Raw genomic sequence first — 23,146 nt, 5'->3', positions numbered from 1 at the left:
TGATTCCTCAAACTGCAGTCATGATTGTTGGGCGTATAGGAGGTATTCTGACGCCACATCCGACTTGGTTTTGCGACATCTGTAACTGGTGGTAGACGTAGTCTCACAATGCTTCCATTATGAAGCAAACATTACAAAGCAGCATTGAGAATCAGGGAAACAGGAATATCTAACAGGAACCTAGGTGAGATCAGTTTTCATCTTTGTGAATAGACTCGAGAAGTTCCTGTGTACTTTGATTTTGTAATGAGATACAGGAATGGGTTCACAACATGTGCTCTTCTCTGTGAAATTCCATTCCACCACTGAGCAAAATTTTATTTTTATTTGAAAGTTGGTTATTTAATTTGTCCAATTATAATAGTGGCTGACCTATAATTTTGTTTTTGAGCTTCCCATGTTCCAAAGGACAGGGAGGTTAACTACAGAAGGCGGCAGGGTAGCAGTACATTAGCTTGCTTAGACTTGTTTTTTCGCGGAAGTGTTTGTCCACTTGGCAGGGGACAGAGAGGGCAGATGGGGGATTGTATTTTTTGAAAATCAGTGTGAGTATGATACAGAGTTTTGGTTTTGTGCCAAGAATTTGAGTATTGACTTTGGATCAGTTTGAGTGAATGTGTGTGGGCCCACCCTTAATGAGGAGCTCGGGCTAAGTTTATTTGTCTGAGCCTCACTTAAGAAAAATAATATATGACTTGTAAAGTGGTTGATGCATCGAATATATTCATATCTATCTAGAAATCTATGTCCTTCTTTTACCTTTTACTATATGTATGCTTATTATGTAACTACCTTTAAACAGAGAACAGTCTTTCAAAGGCTGGTAGTTGTTGCTATTCAATTTGTGAATTTATTATTATTATTACTAAACATTTACTAAGTGCTGTCTCAAAGTGTATGTTTCTCAGTATGAGCTTAGAGGCAGAAACTGACAGCACTTGATCTACAAATAGTAATGAGAGAGAGAGAAAACCAAGAGTACAACCTTAGGTGAGATTTAAGAGGGAATTTAATAGTGGGATCAGGAGGACAACTTAGAAAGTTAGTAAACTCATCCAGAGAACAAGGTTCTAAAGTCTCAAATTGGACAGAAAAGAAGTTGATAGGCTATTTGCAAATACAGGAGCAGCCATACAGTGTGGCCGGTTCCAGCCACGATGAAAGTGACAGTCTAAAAGGGCGTAGGAGATAAAATGTGGGGGCTGACATGGGGGATGTGATCAGAACAGTACAGGAAGAGGACAAACTTGCTGAGACCTTTTTCTAGATGGTGACTTAGATGAGAAAATAGAAGTAACAAGTGATCATTAAAGATGAGGAATTATTAAATGGTGGCAAAACCAGGTTCTAGATGTGGCTTAAGATCGCAAGCAAAATATGTTATGCACTCAATGAGTTAGATACTAATTTTAAAAGTATATTCTTTGCTATTATTTTAGTTGACACATCATTATATATGCCTTCCTCATTGCTTCCTCATTTGTCACTCTGAGTGACATCACTGTATGATCTGTACTGTGCCATTGCTGCTTAGTACCTCTGCATTCTTCCAGCATATGGGCTTAAAATCCAACTAACTAGCTTGCTTGCTTGCTTGCTTCCTTCCTTCCTTCCTTCCTTCCTTCCTTCCTTCCTTCCTTCCTTCCTTCCTTCCTTCCTTCCTTCCTCCCTCCCTCCCTCCCTCCCTGCCTTTCTTCTCTCTCTCTCTCTCTCTCTCTCTCTCTCTCTCTCTCTCTCTCTTTCTTTTTCTTTTTTTTACATGTTCTTTTTATTCAAGGGTTTCTTCACAGGCAGTATTTAAAGTCAGGCTTTTAAAATTAAAGGCCTAAACTACAGAAGTTTTGTAAATATGACACTGGCAAGGGATGACCATCTGGATAATTTAAACCCTCATTATCCTGGAGTGCAACTTTGTAACACAGAACGCACAAGATCAGTATCATTCAAAACAAACAACTGAGAGACCACAGGTGCTGGGTAACTCTGTCAATGAAGAGAAAGGTCAGTCTCAGCCTTGCTGAGTTCTGTGGCAGAGCATCAACTGTGCTTCAGAGCTTTGTAAAGTCTCTTTCTCCATGAGCCAATCCGCACATCTCTGCTGAAGCTCTTTCTCTCGTTCCTGTTGCTGCTGCTGCACATCTTCTCCTACACACTCCAGCCTGCGGGGAATAGCAGAGTCTTCATGTTTCTCGAGTTCTTCAACAGTGCGTAGCTCCAAGTGAGCCTGCTCAGTCTGGTCCCATAAGTCATTCAACTGTTTCATGAGCCCCATAGCACCAGACTGGTAACCACCAAGCAAAATTATCATCTTCTTTTCTGTCTTTGCAGCTCTCTTGGTTTCTGTTGTCATGTGAATCTTGTTTATCTCAAGTCTCTTTTCAAGTGTTTCAATTTTGTCCTTTTTGCAAGCAAGATTAGCCTGTGTAGTGGCTCTGAGCAGGAAGACAGAGGACTAGCATTCCTACACATTTGGTTGTAAGCTTCACTGGAGAGTTCTCCACAGCCCATTCCTTGTTTTACCACTTCCATCTCCTGTACCAGAACACTCCGGGCCTTTTTCAGATCTTCTTTGGAGAACTTCTCGTAAGGGCTGTGCTCAAGATTGCTCTTAATTGTTGGTAGCAAACCCGACATTTCTTCCTTTTTTATTTCCAGATGGCTTTTAGGGGTGATGTAGAAGGTTATAATGCAGCATTGCAATCATTTCTTTTTTGATCAGTTCTTCACATTTCTGTAAATCTGTTAGAGGTGGTTCTACATTTAAAGGTCTTCAAGTAGTTTCATTTACTTCAGATGGTCTGGGTAAGTCCTTCTGAACAGCTCTGTGCACTCGTTTCATTTCCTCTGCACGCTCAGCGTCTCGTATGTCCTGCTTTCGACCATCCCCATCAGCGGCATCTTCAATGTAGGTATCATCTAGTTCACGTTCTTCCAGGCCCTTCTCAGAAATTTCTGGTAGAACAATTTCAAAATCATTCTTAGGCCCATCTAACCCTAGATGGAGATGTTCACGAGATTCTCTTTCCATCTGCTTCACATAAGAGTGGTCACTGTTGTCTGCCATTCCATCCTCTGGATTAATGTTTAATTTGTTTCTAAGCGGTGCTCTGCCTGGGGTGGCATTAGTGACTGTTTAGGGGTTGTTCCACTTCGGGGACTCAGCCCTTCAGCTCGATTAGAAGGAGCCCACCTTTCAATGGAGTGTTCACATTAGTCAAGGCCATGGGTTCTGAGCTTCCTGTAGAGTCCTGTCTTGGGAGGCTGGTGCCCGTGGTGTTCTCAGAGCAGTGCTGTTGTTTGTGACATTGTACTCAGGCAGGAGAGTGCTAGAAGCAGAGTTTGTGATTCCAGACTCCTCTACTGTCTGTCTTGCAACTTCACTGGCCTGGCCTACCTTGACAGCTTCCTGCAGTTCAGCATCTGAAACCTGAGGGGCCTCGCAGGCAGCACAAGTTTGCTTCTCTTTTTAGTAAACTCAGAGACACCACTAGTTTGAAGGATAGCTGATGGTAAATCAGATTCCTTTTTTCTTTTTAAATGCTGTTTGTCTTTTTTTTTTTTCTGTCTCTTCCTTCTTTTTCAGATCTTAGCTCCCCATCAAGATCTTGCTGTTGTAATTTCCTGAAATCTGCATCAAGAGCCCGGCAATTCTCCTTAGAAGATCATAAAAAACAAGAGCTGGCAGTTTTTTTTTTTTTTTTTCAAATGGGATTTCAGCATTATAATCCACTCTTCTCTTCTTTTTCCTTTTCTGAATCTCTATGCCAGCTGCTGGAAGCTCTCGTCTATTCTGGAGGGCAGTGAGGTACTTTGCTTCTTCCAACTGCTTTTCTCTTGCTTTCCTCTTAGCCTTCTTTCTTTGAGTATTGGCCAGACAGGCTCGAGCCTCAGAAAGCATCTCAAATTCATCCTCATCCATGTCAATTGGATCAGGCTGGGCTGGTTTGGTTTCTGGGTTTGGGTTTATCTCTCCAGACTTATGTTTTCGGGGGTCACCTGTTGTTGCCTCTTCATTGTCCCTTTGGGTAGTTTTGTCCAGGAGGAATTCATAGTGTTCCAAGCACTGGGCTGCTGTTCTTTCTATGATCGGAGCAATGGTCCTCCACTGCGTTGGCATCAGCTTGGCTAAATGCACAAGTTTTTCTTCCTCTTCTCTGGACCATTCAGTGTTTTTTTTTTTTTTTTTAATACCTGGGTCCAGCCATTTGTACCATCTGGCTTTGCATTGCTGATTTCCTATGCAGCAACGAGGCAATCCCAGACCACTGGTTTTTTCCATTTTTCATTACCGCTGCTTTCAGAATTTTATCCTCTATATTCCTCCACACGCCCCCTTAGATCACAATCCAAGGCATCTTGGTGACAGAGTGTCCGGGCAAGTGGCCGAGAGGAGCTTTGAGAAAGTAGTAATGGTGCTTTGGTCACGGGATGCAAAGAGGCCACTTCCTTCAAAAGCAACCTTCTGCCTTCCAACATTCTTTTCTTATTACCAATGCTCCCATAGCATCCCTTAGACATTGTCATTTCCAACAACTGCACTGCCTTACGGTGTCAACTTGAAATATTTAGTCTTCTTACTCCAGTATATTTTTTATTAAAAAAAAATCACTAGGAATTGAAAATCTCAAAAACTGCTCCAAAGAGCCTTTCTAAATAGGTCTACTTCCCCCGAGTCCTTCCCCCCAACCCCCACTACCTCTGGTGGGTGGTAGGTTATAAGGGAGGTTAAAGCGCTTAAGAACTATCATTAAAAGTAGGATTTTTAAAAATTAAAGTTACAGTGCCCTAAGGCTTATTGGGTCTTTCCCCTCTCATTAAATGAAATGATTGTTTACATGGTGAAGACAGTATTTTCAGAGTGATTCTTGGTCTCATATTCATATCACAGATTTAAAACCTTGTCACATAGATTTGAATTTTTAGGGGTGGGAGGTTGTGTTCTATATCGAGCCATGACCTCCTGTGCTGTTGATGTTATCCTGGCCTAAGCCATTGTCTGTCACCAAGACTTAATAGAATTTACTGTTTTCCTTTTTGAGACAGGATCTTCTGATGTTTTCTGGCTAGCCTCAAACATGTGATCTCCTTGCCTTATTATCCACAAAGTGTGTGTTATAGGCATGTGGTACCATGCCTGCCTTCGCTCCAGTCTTGCTCTCTCATAGTTGATGCTCAAAATTAAATCACTTTTGTTATATATCCCCACTCCATACCAATAGTAGCATTCCTTATTTTTATTAATTATTTTATATATTTGTACATCAAATGTTGTCTTCCTTTCTGGATGCCCCTCTGCAAGCCTCCCACCCTATCCCTTTCCCCTTTGCCTCTAAGAAGGTGCTCCCTAAACTCCCTATTTATTCCTGCCTTACCCCTCTAGCATCCCACTTCCCTGGGACAATGAGCCAAAACAGGACCAAGCACCTCCCTTCCCACTGATTCCAGATGAGGCAGTCCTCTGCTGCATATGTAGCAGGAGCCATGGATCCTTCCACACATTCTCTTTGGTTTGTTATTTTGTCCCTGGGAGCTCTGAGAGGTCTGGTTAGTTGATACTGTTGTTCTTCCTGTGGGATTGCAATCTCTGTTAGCTCCTCCAGCCTTCTCCTAACTCTCCCATTAGGGTTCCTGGGCTCAGTTTAATGGTTGGCTGTAAGTATTGCATCTGTCTTAGTCAGGTGCTGGTAGAGCCTCTCAGAGGACAGCCATACCAGCCAGGCTCCTGTCTACAAGCACGTCTTGGCATCAGCAATAGTGTTGGGGTTTGGTGTCTGTGGATGGGATGGATCCCAATGTGGGGAGGTCTCTGGATGGCCTTTTTCTTCAATATCTGCTCGATTTTTTTTATCCCTGCATTTCCTTTAGACAGGAACAATTCTGGATTAAAGATTTTGAGATAAGTGGGTGTCCCTGTCCCTCAACTGAGGGCCATGTCTATCTACTAGAGGTGGTCTCTTCAGGTTCTATCTTGCCACTGTTGGGGTATTTCAGCTCATGTCATCTCAATTGGGTCCTAGAAATCTCTGGCATCCCTGTCATCTAGGACTTTCTAGTGGTTTTCCCTTCTTCCTGTTCACCACCACCCACTGTACATATCTCTATTCATTTTTCTTACTCTCTGGATTTCTCTCCTGTTTCTTCTCACACCTGATCCTGCACCTCCTTTCCTTCCACCATCCCCTCTTCCATACAGGTCTCACCCTCCCTCTGCTTCTTGTAATTATTTTGTTCCCCCTTCTAAGTGGGATTGAAGCATCCACACTTTGGCCTTGCTTCTCGTTAAGCTTCATATGGTCTATGGGTTGTATCCTGGGTATTCTGAGCTTTTGGGCTAATATCCACTTATCAGTGAGTACATACCATGCATGCCCTTTTGGATCTGGGTTATAACACTCAGGATGATATTTTCTAGTTCCATTTATTTGCCTATATAAATTTGAAAAGTAGTCATTTTTAATAGCTGAGTAGTATTCTTCTCCAGCACTGTGTGTACTTGGACACTGCCATGCTTCTTGTCATGAAAATAATTGGCCAAATAAAATGGTTTCATCTTAAGGTATCCCCGTAAAGAATGCACAGCAGCTGGTTAGCATCATGTTTTAAAATGAATGGCATTATTTGGAACAGGTGTATCCATCATGTATTATATCTTAACATAGTTTCAGAACCTTTCCTTGGATTTAGTACTAATGGTATATATAACAATGTCAGCTCTTATTATTTGAGTGTAAAATGATAGGGTGAATTTTCACTTCTGATATTTGTAATGATGCAGGAGAAAATGCCCTTATATTTGTTCATGGAGAGTCTGAGCAATAGAAGATTTTCAAGTAGTTTTATTGATTTTACAGTAAATATTTTGAAATGGATTTTTTCCCTTGTACATTTTGCTTTGCAATCCCAGGCTACTGTAGACATACACACATTTGATATATTAACAATTTTATTTGGTCAAATGGGATGAACTTAATTTCTCATGGTACCTAGGAGTTAAAGAAGAGGTCTTCCTATTAGATGCAATTAAAGGGGAATTATCATTTATTAATTGGCCTAGATTTTATGTTAAACTATGTAATGTTAGTCTACAATGGATGTTCTCCAATCTGCTTTCTAGTCTCCATCTGTGTCCCACCAATCAAGACTGAAAGGGATGTATTTTTTTAGCTCTGTTTTCCTTTACGTTTCTTAAAGTGTGTGATGAATTTCACGAACCCCACTGTCTGAGCTTTTCTGTCAAATCAGTGCACACAGTAGCCTGTCTGCTCCTATACCAACTCCACTGATAGCTTACATGTGGCAGGCAAACAGTGCAACCATGAAATAATCTTAGAAATGTTGTTTCACTCAATATTATAACCAATGTAATATATATTGGCTTCTCTTGCCTATGGTCTTGTGCTTGCCTCTTGCTGTCTGGTTATCCCTGGTGTTTGCTGCTCTGGGTGATTCTGTCTGGAGTCTGCGGTCTTTTGTCCCTGGATTGCTTCAGGTCTCCTGGTAGGCCTGTGGCCCTGGCTATAGCAGAACAACTGTGGGGCTTTCAAATGTGGGGTGGGGTCCTCAGAGGGGCAGAGAAACTGCTTACATGTTGCCCTGACTGCAGTGGATGTCCTGGGAGGCCTTCAAACTGTTTGGTCTTCAGAGGAGTACCCAAGCTGTTGTCCTATGTGAAGCTGTTCTCCAGTAGGGCCTATGGTCTGTGTTTTTTTGTTTCCCTGTGTGCAGCAGAACTCAAGGGAGATTTTCATTCTTTTTGGTTAGTCGTCCTGCATGCCACAGAGTCCTCAGGAGGTCTTCAGACTGTGGTGTCTGTGTCCCAGTTGCCCTGTGTGCATTGGATCTCATGGGATGCCTTCAGGCTGTGGTGTCATTTGTCTTGTGTGCAGATCTCCTGGAACACCAGTTGCCCTGACTGCAGCAGATTTCCTGGGATACCTCAGGATGTGGTATCATCAGGGAGCAGGCTAGCTAGCAGTCTGTCCCAGCAGAAACGACCAGGCAGAAGGTGAGTCATATATGGCAGGCAGGGGTTTTGTGGGGGTGATTGGTTCTGAGTCCACTGGGCTCCCATGGGCAGCTGTGGGACTTTGGAACAATTCTCACTAAATACTCTGAGTTCAGAGGATCTTCTCTGATGTCTTAGGATATGGTGCCATCTAGGGAGTAGACTAGCTATCAGTCTGTCTCAGCAGAAAGGACCAGGCAGAAGGAGAGTAGTATTTAGTTAGCAGGGGTTTTGGGGGATGATGGGTGAAGTGCAATTTTTAAAAAACAATTATTTGATCTGTCACTCTTACATTGTTATACTGACCATCTTAGACTGTAGAGAATCCTAGCTGTTTGTAGTGCTGCCACCCACAGCAAGAATGATGAAATCTCTACCTGTTGCATGCTGTTTCCCAGAGCATTGAGAGAGATAATTTGTGTAACAGCTGGAAGACTATCATACCAAAACTTGTGGGACTCCATGAAAGCAGTACTAAGAGGAAAACTCATAGCTATAAGTACCTACAAAAAGAAACTGGAGAGAGCATACATTAACAACTTGACAGCACACCTGAAAGCATTCGAACAAAAAGAAGCTAATATACCTAAGAGGAGTAGACAGCAGGAAATAATCAAGCTCAGAGCTGAAATCAACCAAGTAGAAACAGAAAGAACTATAAAAATATCAACAAAACCAGGAGCTGGTTCTTTGAGAAAATCAACAAGATAGATAAACCCTTAGCCAGACTAAATAAAGGGTACAGAGACAGTATACAAATTAATAAAATCAGAACTGAAAAGGGAGACATAACAACAGAAACTGAGGAAATTAAAAAAATCATCAGATCCTACTACAAAGGCTTATACTCAACAAAATTGGAAAATCTGGATGAAATGGACATTTTTCTAGACAGGTACCAGGTACCAAAATTAAATCAGGAGCAGATAAACCATCTAAACAGTCCTATAAACCCTAAAGAAATAGAAGAAGTTATTAAAAGTCTCCCCACAAAAAAATTCCAGGACCAGATGGTTTTAGTGCAGAATTCTATCAGACCTTCCAGGAAGACCTAATACCAATTCTCTTCAAGCTATTCCATCGAATAGAAACAGAAGGAACACTACCCAATTCGTTCTATGAAGCTACCATTATGCTCATACACAAACCACAGAAAGACCAACAAAGAAAGAGAACTACAGACCACTCTCTCTTATGAACATTGATGCAAAAATACTCAATAAAATCTTCACAAACGAATCCAACAAAACATCAAAACAATCATCCATCATGATCAAGTAGGCTTTATCCCAGGAATGCAGGGATGATTCAAGATATGGAAATCCATCAATGTAATCCACTACATAAATAAACTCAAAGAAAAAAAACACATGGTCATCTCACTAGAAGCTGAGAAAGCGTTTGACAAAATTCAACATCCCTTCATATTAAAACTCTTGGAAAGATCAGGAATTCAAGGCCCATATCTAAACATAGTAAAAGCAATATACAGCAAGCCAGCAGCCAACATCAAACTAAATGGAGAGAAACTTGAAGCAATCCCACTAAGATCCAGGACTAGACAAGGCTGTCCACTCTCACCTTACCTATTCAATATAGTACTGGAAGTCCTAGCTAGAGCAATTAGATAACAAAAGGAAGTCAAAGGGATACAAATAGGAAAGGAAGAAGTCAAAATATCACTATTTGCAGACAATATGATAGTATACTTAAGTGACCCTAAAACCTTCACCAGAGAACTCCTAAACCTGATAAATGACTTTAGCAAAGTGTCTGGATATAAAATCAACTCAAACAAATCAGTAGCCTTCCTCTACTCAAAGGATAAACAGGCTGAGAAAGAAATTAGGGAAATGACACCCTTCACCATAGCCACAAATAAAATAAAATATCTTGGAGTGAATCTAACCAAGCAAGTGAAAAATCTGTATGACAAGAACTTCAAGTCTCTGAAGAAAGAAATCAAAGAAGATCCCAGAAGTTAAAAAGATCTCCCATGCTCCTGGATTGGCAGGATTAACTTAGTAAAAATGGCCATCTTGCCAAAAGCAATCTACAGATTCAATGCAATACCCATCAAAATTCCAAATCAATTCTTCATAGAGATAGAAAGAGCAATTTGCAAATTCATTTGGAAAAACAAAAAACCCAATATAGCGAGAACTATTCTCAACAATAAAAGAACTTCTGGGGGAATCACCATCCCTGACCTCAAACTGTACTACAGAGCAGTAGTGATTAAAAACTTCATGGTATTGGTACAGAGACAGGCAGGAAGATCAGTGGAACAGATTTGAAGATCCAGAAATGAACCCACACACCTATGGCCACTTGATCTTTGACAAAGGAGCTAAAACCATCCAGTAGAAAAAGGTCAGCATTTTCAAGAAATGGTGCTGGCTGAACTGTAGGTCAGCATGTAGAAGAATGCAAATTAATCCATTTTTATCCCCTTGTACAAAGCTCAAGTCCAAGTGTATAACGGACTTTCACATAAAACCAGATACACTGAAACTAATAGAAGAGAAGTTGGGGAAGACCCTCGAATACCTAGGCACAGGGGAAAAGTTCCTGAACAGAACACATCAATGGCTTATGCTCTAAGATCAAGAATTGACAAATGGGACCTCATCAAATTGCAAAGCTTCTATAAGGCAAAGGACACTGTCAATAGACAAAACGGCAACCAATAGATTGGGAAAAGATCATTACCAATCCTACATCTGATAGAAGGCTAATATCCAATATATACAAAGAACTCAAGAAATTAGACGCCAGACAACAAAATAACCCCATTAAAAATGGGGTACAGAGTTAAACAAAGATTTCTCAACTGAGAAAATACGAATGGCCAAGAAGCACCTTAAGAATGTTCAACATCCTTAGTCATCAGGGAAATGCAAACCTCACACCAGTCAGAATGGCTAAGATCAAAAACTCAGGTGATAGTAGATGCTGGCGAGGATGTGAAGAAAGAGGAACACTCCTCTATTGTTGGTGGGATTGAAAGCTGGTACAACCACTCTGGAAGTCATTCTGGTGGTTCCTCAGAAAATTGGACATAGCACTACCTGACGATCCAGCTATACCACTCCTGGCATATACCCAGAAGATGCTCCAACACATAACAAGGACATATGCTCCACTATGTTCATAGCAGCCTTATTTATAATAGCCAGAAACTGGAAAGAACCCAACAATATCCTTCAACAGAGGAATGGATACAAAAAATGTGGTACATTTACACAATGGAATATTACTCAGCTATTATAAATAATGAATTTGAGAAATTCTTGGGTAAATGGATGGAACTAGAAAATATCATCCTGAGTGAGGTAACCCAATCACAAAAGAACACACATGGTATTTACTCACTGATAAGTGGATGTTAGCCCGAAAGCTTGGTATGAACTAACTCTTCTTATTGATATAAAAGTGAGATGAATATTGTTACTCTCATAGGCATTGTACCAGTATAACACATTTAGGAATACAAGGCTTAGACCCAGTCCTTCTTTAAATTTTTTAACAGATTTGAGATGGTTAGCCTGTGAGTTAAGGGACTATAGCAAATTCATGGCTTGGAGTTTATTGTTAGGGTGTTTTCTATGTTTTATTTAGAAATAGCTGAGTGGGGTTAACAGACAACAGTCCAGATTAACTTACATGGATAGTTGGTTTTCAAAACGTCAGAAGTCCACAGAATTGATGTTACAAAGATTTCTGTATTAATGTTCAGTTTGATTGGAGATTTGTCTGCTCCTGACAGCTTCCTGTATTGACTTCCAGGAAGAAATCGAGCATCTTTAGAGTTACTCCATTTGTGGTGAGAAAGCCACTAGGGAAGAATTGCCTCTCTTCAGCTACAGACAAATTACTGTCCAGAAAAGGACACAATTGCAGAATAGTCGATTGATTATCTGCTTAAACAGAGTAATCAGCTTTTAATAATTCTGCATCACTAGGTCTGTCAGATGATCCTGGGCCAGATGGCTGAAGATTTGATGCTCCAACATTTTGTAGTATAGGGATTGTTCAGGTGTTCAGCGGTTTCTATAAATTGGCTAAGTTTTAGAAGCTATGCTTGGTGCTTCCCATAATTTTAGTTAACTCAGTCACTCTGGATTTCTGACAGGGTTGAAAACTTATAGTCTCATAGGCAATCCTGGCTATTTACTTTGAGATAAAAGATTTGAGTGGATAGTTTTCAGCTGACATTCATTCTAAAGCCAAGAAAAAAGCCAGGTCCAAAACTAAGTGTTTTAGTTAGGAGAGATGAAAGAGGTTCTGGTTAGTCAACAAAATGATGGACTGGGTATTAGGACTATCTTGTACCTCACTGGTACAAATTGGCATAATTATGCTCTAATTGTATTTTGAAGAAAAGTTGTATTTTAACAGGAAGAGTGATATGTATGAGGAGCTAAAGTGAGAGGGGTACCGAGGGGAAGAGAAGGAGTAAGGAGAGGAGAAGAAAGGAGAGGAGAAGCTAGGTGATGAGAGAGAGAAAGAGAGGGGGGGCATGGAGGCAGATGTTCACGTGTCTTCACCAGTCCAAGATAGTTGATATATCTAGGCTGGGTATTAGGTTACACTTCTGATCGAGCATTATGAAACTTATAAAGCCTTTGATTAACATTTTTAAAAAGTGTAGAAAAGCAAAAAGAAAAAGGGGGCATGGGGTAGGGGATTTCTGGGGGTGGAGGGGGAATGGGAAAAGGGGATGGCATCTGAAATGTAAATAAAATATCCAATAAAAAAGAGTGACAGATCAAATATTAGTTTAAAAAATTGCACTTTACCCATCACCCCCCCAAAACTGCTGCCAATGGAATACCACTCTCCTTCTGCCTGGTCCGTTCTGCTGAGACAGACTGATAGCTAGTCTGCTCCCTAGAAGGCAACATATCCTAAGACATCACCGAAGATCCACTGAACTCAGAGTATTTGGTGAGCACTGTCCCAAAGTCCCACAGCTGTCCATGGAAGCCCAGTGGACTCAGAACCAATCACCCCCACAAAACCCCTGCCTGCCATATACAACTCACCTTCTGCCTGGTTGTTTCTGCTGGGACAGACTGCTAGCTAGCCTGCTGCCTGATGATAACACATCCTGAGGTATCCCAGGAGATCTGCTGCAGTCAGGGCAACTGGTGTTCCAGGAGATCTGCACACAAGACAACTGACACCACAGCCTGAAGGCATCCCAGGAGATCCAATGCACACAGGGAAACTGGGGCACAGACACCACAGTCTGAAGACTTCCTGAGGACTCTGGAGCACGCAGGAAAACTGACCGAAAAGAATGAAAGTATCTCTTGAGTTCTGCTGCACACAGGGAAACAAAAAACACAGACCATAGGCCCTACTGGAGAACAGCTTCACAAAGGAAAACAGCTTGAGTACTCCTCTGAAGACACAACAGTCTGAAGGCCTCCCAGGACATCCACTGCAGTCAAGGCAACATGTAAGCAGCTTCTCTGCCCCTCTGAGGACCCTACTCCACATTTGAGAGGCCCCACAGGAGGTCTGCTATAGCCAGGGCCACAGGCCTACCAGGAGACCTGAAGCAATCCAGGGACAAAAGAGACAAACTACAGACATAATCACCCAGAGCAGCAAACACCAGGGATAACCAGACAGCAAGAGGCAAGCACAAGACTATTGGCAAGAGAAGCCAATATACATGGGCATCATCAGAACCCAGTTCTTCCACCATAGAAAGCCCTGAATATACCAACACACATGAAAATCAGAAAGCTGACCTAAAATACTATCTCATGAAGATAATAGTGTTCTTTAAGGAGGATAGAAATAAGTCAATGAAAGAAATACAGTAAAACACAGGTAAACAGGTAGAAGCCCTTAAAGAGGAAACAAATAAATCCCTTAAAGAAACACAGGAAAACACAATCAAACAGGTGAAGTGTAGTGGGAGATATTTAAATCTCCAACCCAAATATGACCAGTCAATGAAAACACAACTCAGTAATTATGAATATATTCTGCAAGCCTGGATTGGGCAGATACCCCTACACTACTCTGTTGACCAGCTATGAGACCCTTATAATTTGAGGGTTGTCCAGACCCTGTGTCTGTCCTTCTACCTCCTGCTTCCCAGTCATCCTCCTCAGTAGTCCTCCTCCATCATCTTCTCCTCTTTTTCTCCCTAGTCATCTCTGTCATCTTCCTCCTCCATTGTCTTCCTCCAGTCTTCTTCTCTCCCCAGCCTTTATTTCTCCACCTACCCTTCCTCTGCCCAATCACTGGCTTCAGCCTTTATTGTACAAATTAAGATGGGCAGAAGGTTCACTAGAAATCACCTGTGGAATGACTCACACCTCTGCAGTTCTTCACAGGAAAGGGAATTAGTATCAAAATACAAGGCTGGACCTATCCACAACAGTGAAGTAATTGAATAAGTGGTCCAAGACTAAAGGTGGAAGCAGAAACAATAAAGAAAACACAAATGGAGGCAAACCTGGAAATGGAAAACCTAGGAAAGACATCAGGAATTACAGAGGTAGTATCAGTAACAGAATATAAAAAACAGAAGAGAGAATCTCAGGTGTAAAAGATACCATGGAAGAGATTGACACAACTGTTGAAGAAAATTCAAAACATAAAAAACTCCTAACCCAAAACATACAGGAATTCGTGACACAATAAAAAGACAAAAAAAATCTAAGAATAGTTGGAATGGAGGAGAACGAAGAGTCCCAGCTCAAAGGAGCTGAAAATATCTTCAACAAAATCATAGAAGAAAATATCCCCAAACTAAAGAAAGAGATGGCCTAAAGAACACCAAATAAATGGGACCAGAAATAAAATCCCCTTGTCACATACTAATCGAAACACTAAACACACAGAACAAAGAAAGAATATTAAAAGCTTCAAGGAAAAAGCCAATTAACATACAAATGTAGACCTATCAAAATTACACCAGACTTCTCAGCAAAGACACTAAAAGCCAGAAGAGCCTGGTCAGAGGTCATGTAGACTCTAAGAGAACACAAATGCCAGCCCAGGTTACTATTCCCAACAAAACTGTCAATCATCATAGATGGAGAAAACAAAATATTCCAGGACAAAGCCAAATACAAACAGTATCTATTTACCACTCCGGCCCTACAAAGGATGATAAAAGGAAAATTTTTAGATGAATTTTTATTTATTTATTTTTTGTTTTGGAAGCACACTTGTCTATAGAAGAGTAGCCACTAAAGTCACTGTTCATTTGTAGATTGTACCCAGGATCTTAAAGAGCTATTGTTTTATTCTGTATTCTATTTTTTATTTATTTTATTGCATATTTTATTTATTTACATTTCAGATATGATCCCCTTTCACCATTTCCCCTCCCTATAAACCCTATTCCATGCCCCCTCCTCCTTTTTGTTTTTATATCATTTGAATTACATGCAAGTATTCAGGTCAGTTCTAGGTTGAGGGACTAGCAATACAACAGATGCAAGTAGTCAAGGAACAAGCAACACAATAAACACAAATAGTCAACGAACATAGACACAGTGATCATGGGAGTTCATATGAACTTTTAATTCTAAAGAAGAAGCATATTCCAAGACATTCAAAATGAGATGGGGAATATATTGGATACAGTCGACTTTTGTTTTATTCTGTTTGTATTCTCTCACTGAAGACTATTCACATATCTGAAGAGAAAATTAGACTATCTAAATCCAAAGCTCATGAAAATCTAACAGCTACAGGGAAGGAAATGAACCTGAAAGAGCCTGGGAACTCTAACCACTCTAACTACTTGGCCTAGGCAACTATCTCCTTCCTTTACTCTTAGAAACATGAATACCCTTGTCTTGCACTCTTAGGCTTCTATCATAGATACCTACAGCCCTCCTTTTCTCTCTTTCTTCCCCTCATCCTTAACAGCCAATCAACCAGCACTGCAAGCACCCTCTGACAATGTGGAAGCCACTTCTGCACCTACAACTATGGTTGCAATCCCATCTGCTTCTGCTCCTTCTTTCAACAAATGTATAGATGCTGACGCCATCACTCTGCTTAGCAGCCTCCATCCTGATACTTCACAACTGGTGTGGCAGATGAGACTATCTCAGCTACCAAAGATGAAAAGGCTCCAACTGAGCCAAGAGGCAATGGCCCATATGCTTCAGATAATAGCAATCAAACTTCTACAGACAATATTCCAACTTCTACAAGTAACAATACTCCAAGTGCTAAACAAATTACCTCCCACAAAGCTACAGCAAACAGCATGCAACAGGTAGAGATTTCATCATTCTTGGTTGTGGTGGCAGCACTACAGAAAGTTAGGATTCAAAACAATGTAACATGATCAGAATATGAAAGTACACGAAGACAGGGAAAACAATAGTTTAAAAAATCAACATATTTTCCAACTAGATTTGTGCATACATACACAGTATAGGTGTGAGGTCTATGTGTTCTTGTGTGTTTGTGTGACAACAAATTCATTGGCATAATCAATGAGAAAAAAAGAGACACCTTGTATTTGACTAATACTTGGCCACTTTTCCTTTATTAACTTGTTATGTAAATAATTGTATGTGTACAAATAATTATTATGTCAATAAAGGACTTATATATATTTATTTATATAGCAATTATAGTGTATATAAATTTTAATTATATGAATCATTTGTTATTGGAAATTTATGCACCATCTATTCCGGGCCTGACAACAATACCTAACACAATACTCAAGTCTCTTAACATGGCATGCAAAGGGATTATAGCATATACATATCTTCCAAAAGCCACTTCAAATTCCTAGTAGACAACATTTAATGATAAATTTTATTGTTTACAATTATAATCACCTCATTTTCTCCTTTCCATTGACTCTTGCCAAAGCTTTCCGAATCCCATTCTTTGATCTCTGTCAAATTCATGGCCACATTTCTTATTTGCTGTTGTAACATGTATTCCAAAATACATAAATACAGCCTCCTCAGTCTCTATAACATGACTTCTATGGACATGATTTCAGGGATGACTATTCTGTTATCCAGTTAGGAGGCTCTTCGCAGAGTAAATCAACGTGTCCAGTCTCAGCACTCTTGAGATGCTTGTACATCTTTGTCTAGGATTGAGGCTTTATGAGCTTTCCCCTTCCATGTTAACATGACTACTGATGTCATCCTCACCCAGGTCCTACATAGATGGCAATGTTGATGAGATTTAATGAGTGTAGCTTCTCTGATGTTTCTAAGAAACCCAATCTCACAGAAAGCATAACAAACAATTCATCTCTTTTTTCTTAAAATAAAGAATGTTCACATCAGGTACCCCTTCATTTATATGAAACAAAATCACATTATGACTCTCTGTACATAAGGAAGCCTCAAATGCTTAGTGACTGAGAATATCCAGAAATGAAAAAAAAAAAAAAAAAAAAAAAAAAAAAGAACACACTGCCAAATTGGCAAGGATGCTTCCTGTCTGTAAGCATCAGCTGAAGTTACTTCATCTTCTGACTTGTGTTTTTTATTGCCAATGAAATCACATTACAACATATATAAGAGCTGACAGTTCTGGTCCTCCTTATTCCACCACTCAATCCTAACTGACCACAGTGCTTCTGACCAGCATGTTCACTGGCTAAGAAGTTTCTCCAAGGTAGGTATCTAGGAATAGGAAGCCCTTTAACTTCATGTTAAATGTTGCTCATCTTCAAAGGGATAAATTGTTTGTTGTGATTATTTTTACAGGACATTTTTACAGGTAACATTTGAATGGGATGCTTACAAGATATTGTTTCATTACTACAAGAATAAGTAAGTACATAAAACCATGAGTCATAAAATGTATTACATTTTAAAAACTTATGCAAGCAACAGAAAAGTATTTATGTTGATCACTTAGGACAGTGAGTTCACCAATGTCTGCAATTCGATTTCTTCTTCCTGTACCTTCTGGCTTTTTAACATTCTTAATGATAGGCTGCTCTCAGATATATCCTGAAAAGGTTGTCAAGAGGAGCTGAGAGGCCACTGTGTGCAGTGGTATAAAAAAATTCAGGCTGTCTGGCTCCAGAAATTTACCACAACCTTGGAGACAACTGAATAATTCTGTTCTTTGAGACCTAAATATTTATCTTTGGTTCTGTCCTAGTTACTGATGGAACACAGTTGCATAATAGAAACACAGTTGCAGATCTGAGAACATTCGTTGTACACAAATGACTCAGTGTACTGTTAAAAAGAGTCTAAATCTTAAGCCATGCTTTGATATTTTGCTGCATTTAATAGGAAGATTTCTTCCTTATCTATTACTTCTCTCTAGAAAATTAATATGATCAAGTTAAAGTGGTAGCATCTCAAATGAGTTTTCAGAAACTTGATGCTATAGAACTGCAATTTTTTTTTTTTTTTTTTTTTTTTTTTTTTTTTTTTTTTTTTTTGGTTTTTCGAGACAGGGTTTCTCTGTGTAGTCCTGGCTGCCCTGAAACTCACTTTGTAGACCAGGCTGTAGAACTGCAATTTTAAAGTAAGGCAAAATGCACAAATAAGAGAAGTCCATTTCAACATAATTACTGTTAAGTAAAAAGTTTCTTTTTTAAATATTCTGTTGCTCAGCCTCTTCAAGGAAAAATATGTGGCATTTTTACTCCATCAGCTAACAAGTAAAAAATGAAAATTGTTCTGATCACATTAGAGGCAAATATTATGAGCTAAAAATATTTTGTTACTAATACTGATATGATGACAAAATTCAGGAAGTTATTTTAAGATACAGTGCACTACAAATATACCATATCTTGGAACAAGTTACCAATAATGCCATTTCATTTTATAAAATAATTCTAACCAGCCACTATGCTAACTTCCAGGGGCTACCAAAAATGAAGTCACTGTATTTGGTCTTTGGCCTCTGGGTTCTTACAGGATGCTTCCTGGTGAGTATCAATTGTCCCTGTCACAAACCTTCATGTTCTCTGATGAACTTTTATGTCAGACTTTTTAACTTGATTTATCTGCATTTTCTAATGTATACAAACTGTACATTACTGATGAAATATTAAACAAGTGCTTTAATTTCCACTTTGAAAATCTGTTATAATTTAATAGTCACAGAGATTGTAATAAACCATTAGGAAAATAACAGATTTACCCAATAAATTTTACTACTGCATAATATCCAGATCAATATCAGGATGTCCAAAAGGAAACACAAAAATTTTCAGCAAATTCTTTGTTGCATTAAAAGCAATAAAAAAATGTGACCTGTTTTCCCTAAAGTTTATTCATAGGTAATTGACAATAAATTTTTGAATGACCTTGCATGCAGTGATCAATATTTAAAATAGAAAACCTTGTCTCTAATGTCTGCCCTGAGTCAATGAACTAATAAGATAGAACATTGGTAACAGATGTGTCTTGAAATAATATAGTTCAACAATACTATGAGTAGAAGTCATATGGCATGTAGGAGGAAAGAGAGAAGCAAAATTATGAGGGGTTGTGAGGAGCAAGCAGGGCTTACATGCCTGACCTTTACTACAGAGTTGCAAAGAAAGAATGAGGTCAGAGAAAAAGCATGCAGGACAATGGTTCTAGAGTGTAAGACCTTTAAAGTAGATATGATGTTAACTGATGGTCATTTTCTGAAGAATATGTAAATTTAATAGAAATTCAAAAGTAACATGTTGACTTCAGGTTTTCATTATAATGATACAAATAAAATCAAAAGAGTCGAGAGATGCAGAAAACAGGCAAAACAGGATAGAGGAGCATGTACAAGGCTCTGGGATGGAGATGGGTGATTGGACAGAGGTGTGCTCACTTTCTTAATGAGGTGTGTTAGTTAAATGAAGTGACATACAGTCACAGAGTAGAAGGAAAAAACAGTCAAGTCCTGGAAGAAACAATGGAGAAGTCATTCTCTTAACTCATCAGTGACTTCACAGGCTGCATGGCTTAGAAAGCGGAGTTCATTCCTACCTGCTGCAACCTGTTGGTGAAGTGAGAGAGGAGTCATCTGCAGGTAAATATGGGGGCTCAGCATGAGGTCGAAAATCCATAGAAAGTAAGTTGGTGTCAATGTAGAATGAAAAAGGCTCTACAGAACTGGAGAGGGCAGACCAAAGAAACTTGAGAGGATTAAAAACTCAGTGTCTAAGGACACAAAAGTCTGGCCATGAACTGCCCATGGCATCTTCTACCAGTGATCATGAAATTGACATTGAAGGGACATGTTTTTATGGTTAGCCTAAACTTTGGAATTAGTAAAGGCAATGTGTCAAATGACAAAGTAGGGAAAGAACTCAACAAATGAATGAATGATGTCTTAAACATATCAGTTGCAGACAAGCTTCACTTAGGATCAACAGTACAGGAACAAGAGCACATACTATCCTCTGGTTGACATGTCCTTTGTGTTCTAGAGTCTTCCCACCTCATTTCAAAGACTTCCTTCCCACAGAAGCAATTTATGACTCCAGAATGTAGAATCCAATACAATGTTATTTTTCCAAAATCAAAACAAACAAACAAAAAACAAACTAAAGTGTTTTCTTTAGTCCTTCATGTTGTACAAAATACAATGACAACATTTACACTACAGAGACAACTATTCTGCCTCTCTTTGTCCTATATTTGAAATATCTTATACTTTAACTACTCGGACTATAGAGGCACATAAAACATCCCTGGACCTCCCCCACTGCTATCATTAACTTATTCTTTAAATTACAAACTCTGGAACACGTTTTGAAACATATTGGAACTAAAATCTAATACAATTCTAAACTCTGGAGTGACAGAGACATTTCCCAATAATGTATAGCAACTCCTTACATTTGGGATTAAGTTTAGTGGCCTCATATACTAAGAGCCAGCTTAAAACTATGTTCATAATATTTTCTTTCCATTCAATGTCATCTAAGCTTTCACTCAGAACCTGTGTTCTCAGAACAAATGGTGAAACATTTTCCCTGAGTGTCTTTGAGGACATTTACTTAAAACCATGTAACAGATTTGTATTGCTGCAAAATAAATTACACAAATTAGGTCTGTAAGAAGCCTGTTTGTCATAGCGTAGTCTACACTTGGCTTAGACATGTCCTTTTCTCCAGTGATTCAAGAAGCAGAAGAAGAACCTGCAAGGCTCATTCTCATGCCACGGACATCCTATCATACTTTATAAAATTCTATTCTGGATCACAGTGTTCAGTGGCCCAAATTTTGTGTATTAATAATCAATTACCATGAAGTATCAAGCTTCTGTGTGGGATTTTCATGTTCCAGTTGGGTGAACTTTCCTTGACTTCATACTAGTCACCCCAAATTCAGATCCATACTCCCCTTACCCACACTGGACTATTTGTACTCAGTGTCATTCCTTTTTATTTCTATTTAATTCACACAAATTTTCCTGCAAGTTTAGTTTTTAATTTATAAGAAATATAATGTGAAAATTTCAGAAACACAATTGGAACTATAAAATGCAATAAGTGCAGTAAACCATGCTCAGAACACAAATACGTGTATTCTCCCTCACTTCCTAGACTATAATCACAATGAGTGTATCAAGGCCAGAGTAAATATGAGTGAAGACCCAGAGAGGAGAAAGAGGCCATGAGAAGTGTCCATGCAGTTTGCATATCATGAGCCAGAGGTCATTAAGAAATATAATGTGAAAATTTCAGAAACACAATTGGAACTATAAAATGCAATAAGTGCAGTAAACCATGCTCAGAACACAAATACGTGTATTCTCCCTCACTTCCTAGACTATAATCACAATGAGTGTATCAAGGCCAGAGTAAATATGAGTGAAGACCCAGAGAGGAGAAAGAGGCCATGAGAAGTGTCCATGCAGTTTGCATATCATGAGCCAGAGGTCATTTTGATCCCCTGTACTGAAATGCCATATGCTTGTCTCCACTACAAAGAACCTTTAATATATAAGTCAGAAAGTTCTTTTTCTGCAACATGAAATCTCTAACTTCTTCTGCATCCAGTATTACAGAATTTTATAACAGAACAGAGCTGATAAACTCAGGCTAACATATGTCTTGGGAGAGGATGTTTACAAGTCATCTGAAATTACACCTTGCTTAGAAAGTGTATATGCTAACAATTCTCTGTGAATTACCTAATTTGAAGTTGTTTGTTTTCTTTCTTCCACAGTCTGGTGAGTGTCAAGGAGATCTCAGAGGACCACATGATCCTGAAAGACCACTAGATCCATTCACTCCTCCTTCTTTTAATCCTCCTGAGCCAAAACCCAATAGTGTACAAAATGATATACTACGTCCTGATAAAGTATTTGTACCACCAACTCCTCCTAGTGTTCCTATTCCTACTACCCAAGATTTATTTAATCAACAACCTCCTCCTCCTACGACTGAATTTCATTATCCATATATAATAATTACTCCACCTCCTAGGCCTCCAAGCAATCCTCCAAATGGACCTCCTCCCACATACAAGCAAATATAATACCAACTGCCAAGATCTCCATAACTAGAGCTACTGCCCCAATTTCCACTGATACTTTTTGAAGGTGTTAGCACCTTCTTTTGTAATCAGAATAACATAAACCAAAGCCCTGCAGAATATTGTAAGAAATATTCTCTAATGCCTTAAGAAACAACCATTACCCAAGCATTACACAAAATGAAAATAAAAAGTTAAGCAGCATTAAAAAGCATCTTCTGTTGTCTTCACTGTGCCTACTGTAACACCTACTGTGTTATTTGCATAAAAGTGATCCTTCCAGAATCCTAACCTTATTAGGTTAGTTAGGTTAATGAGACAACGTGTTCGTTATGGAAATACAAGTGTAATGTACAGTCATGAAAACAGATGAAAAGTTAATAAGATGTCCCTTTGAATGTAATCCAAAATATAATTACTAATCACAGACCATGGTGGTATATCTCAAAAGTTTAAGTCCACACAGCATATTCATGAAAATTAGTGAGTAGGATATTATCATTATATTTGACGCAACAAGTATTTTACATCAATGGAATCAAACAACTTTGCATAAAAAAGACATAAAATACATTGCATGTGTATAGAACATTTTCTATTCTGTCAAGATTTCTTTAATAATATATAGCAGCTATATTACACAGTATTCATATTATCAGGGGAACTTTCACCAATCCAA

At 39.2% G+C, this 23,146-nt stretch overlaps 1 long non-coding RNA gene and 1 pseudogene across 1 annotated transcript; one reads left to right on the top strand and one right to left on the bottom strand.

The window, feature by feature from the left end:
- Positions 1-2,008: 2,008 nt before the first annotated feature.
- LOC117712441 (cell division cycle 5-like protein pseudogene) lies at positions 2,009-4,355 on the bottom strand (annotated as a pseudogene).
- A 13,177-nt stretch (positions 4,356-17,532) lies between these two features.
- LOC143442989 (uncharacterized) lies at positions 17,533-22,674 on the top strand. The gene is made up of 4 exons (XR_013111619.1): positions 17,533-17,644; positions 17,737-17,802; positions 18,858-18,923; positions 22,159-22,674. It is a non-coding gene; the product is annotated as an uncharacterized LOC143442989 (long non-coding RNA).
- The last annotated feature ends 472 nt before the right edge of the window (positions 22,675-23,146 follow it).

Source organism: Arvicanthis niloticus, chromosome 7 (genome assembly GCF_011762505.2).
Source record: "Arvicanthis niloticus isolate mArvNil1 chromosome 7, mArvNil1.pat.X, whole genome shotgun sequence".
NCBI lineage: Eukaryota > Metazoa > Chordata > Mammalia > Rodentia > Muridae > Arvicanthis > Arvicanthis niloticus.
Note: the sequence above shows the minus strand (reverse complement) of the source record. Positions and strands in the feature narration are given on the sequence as shown.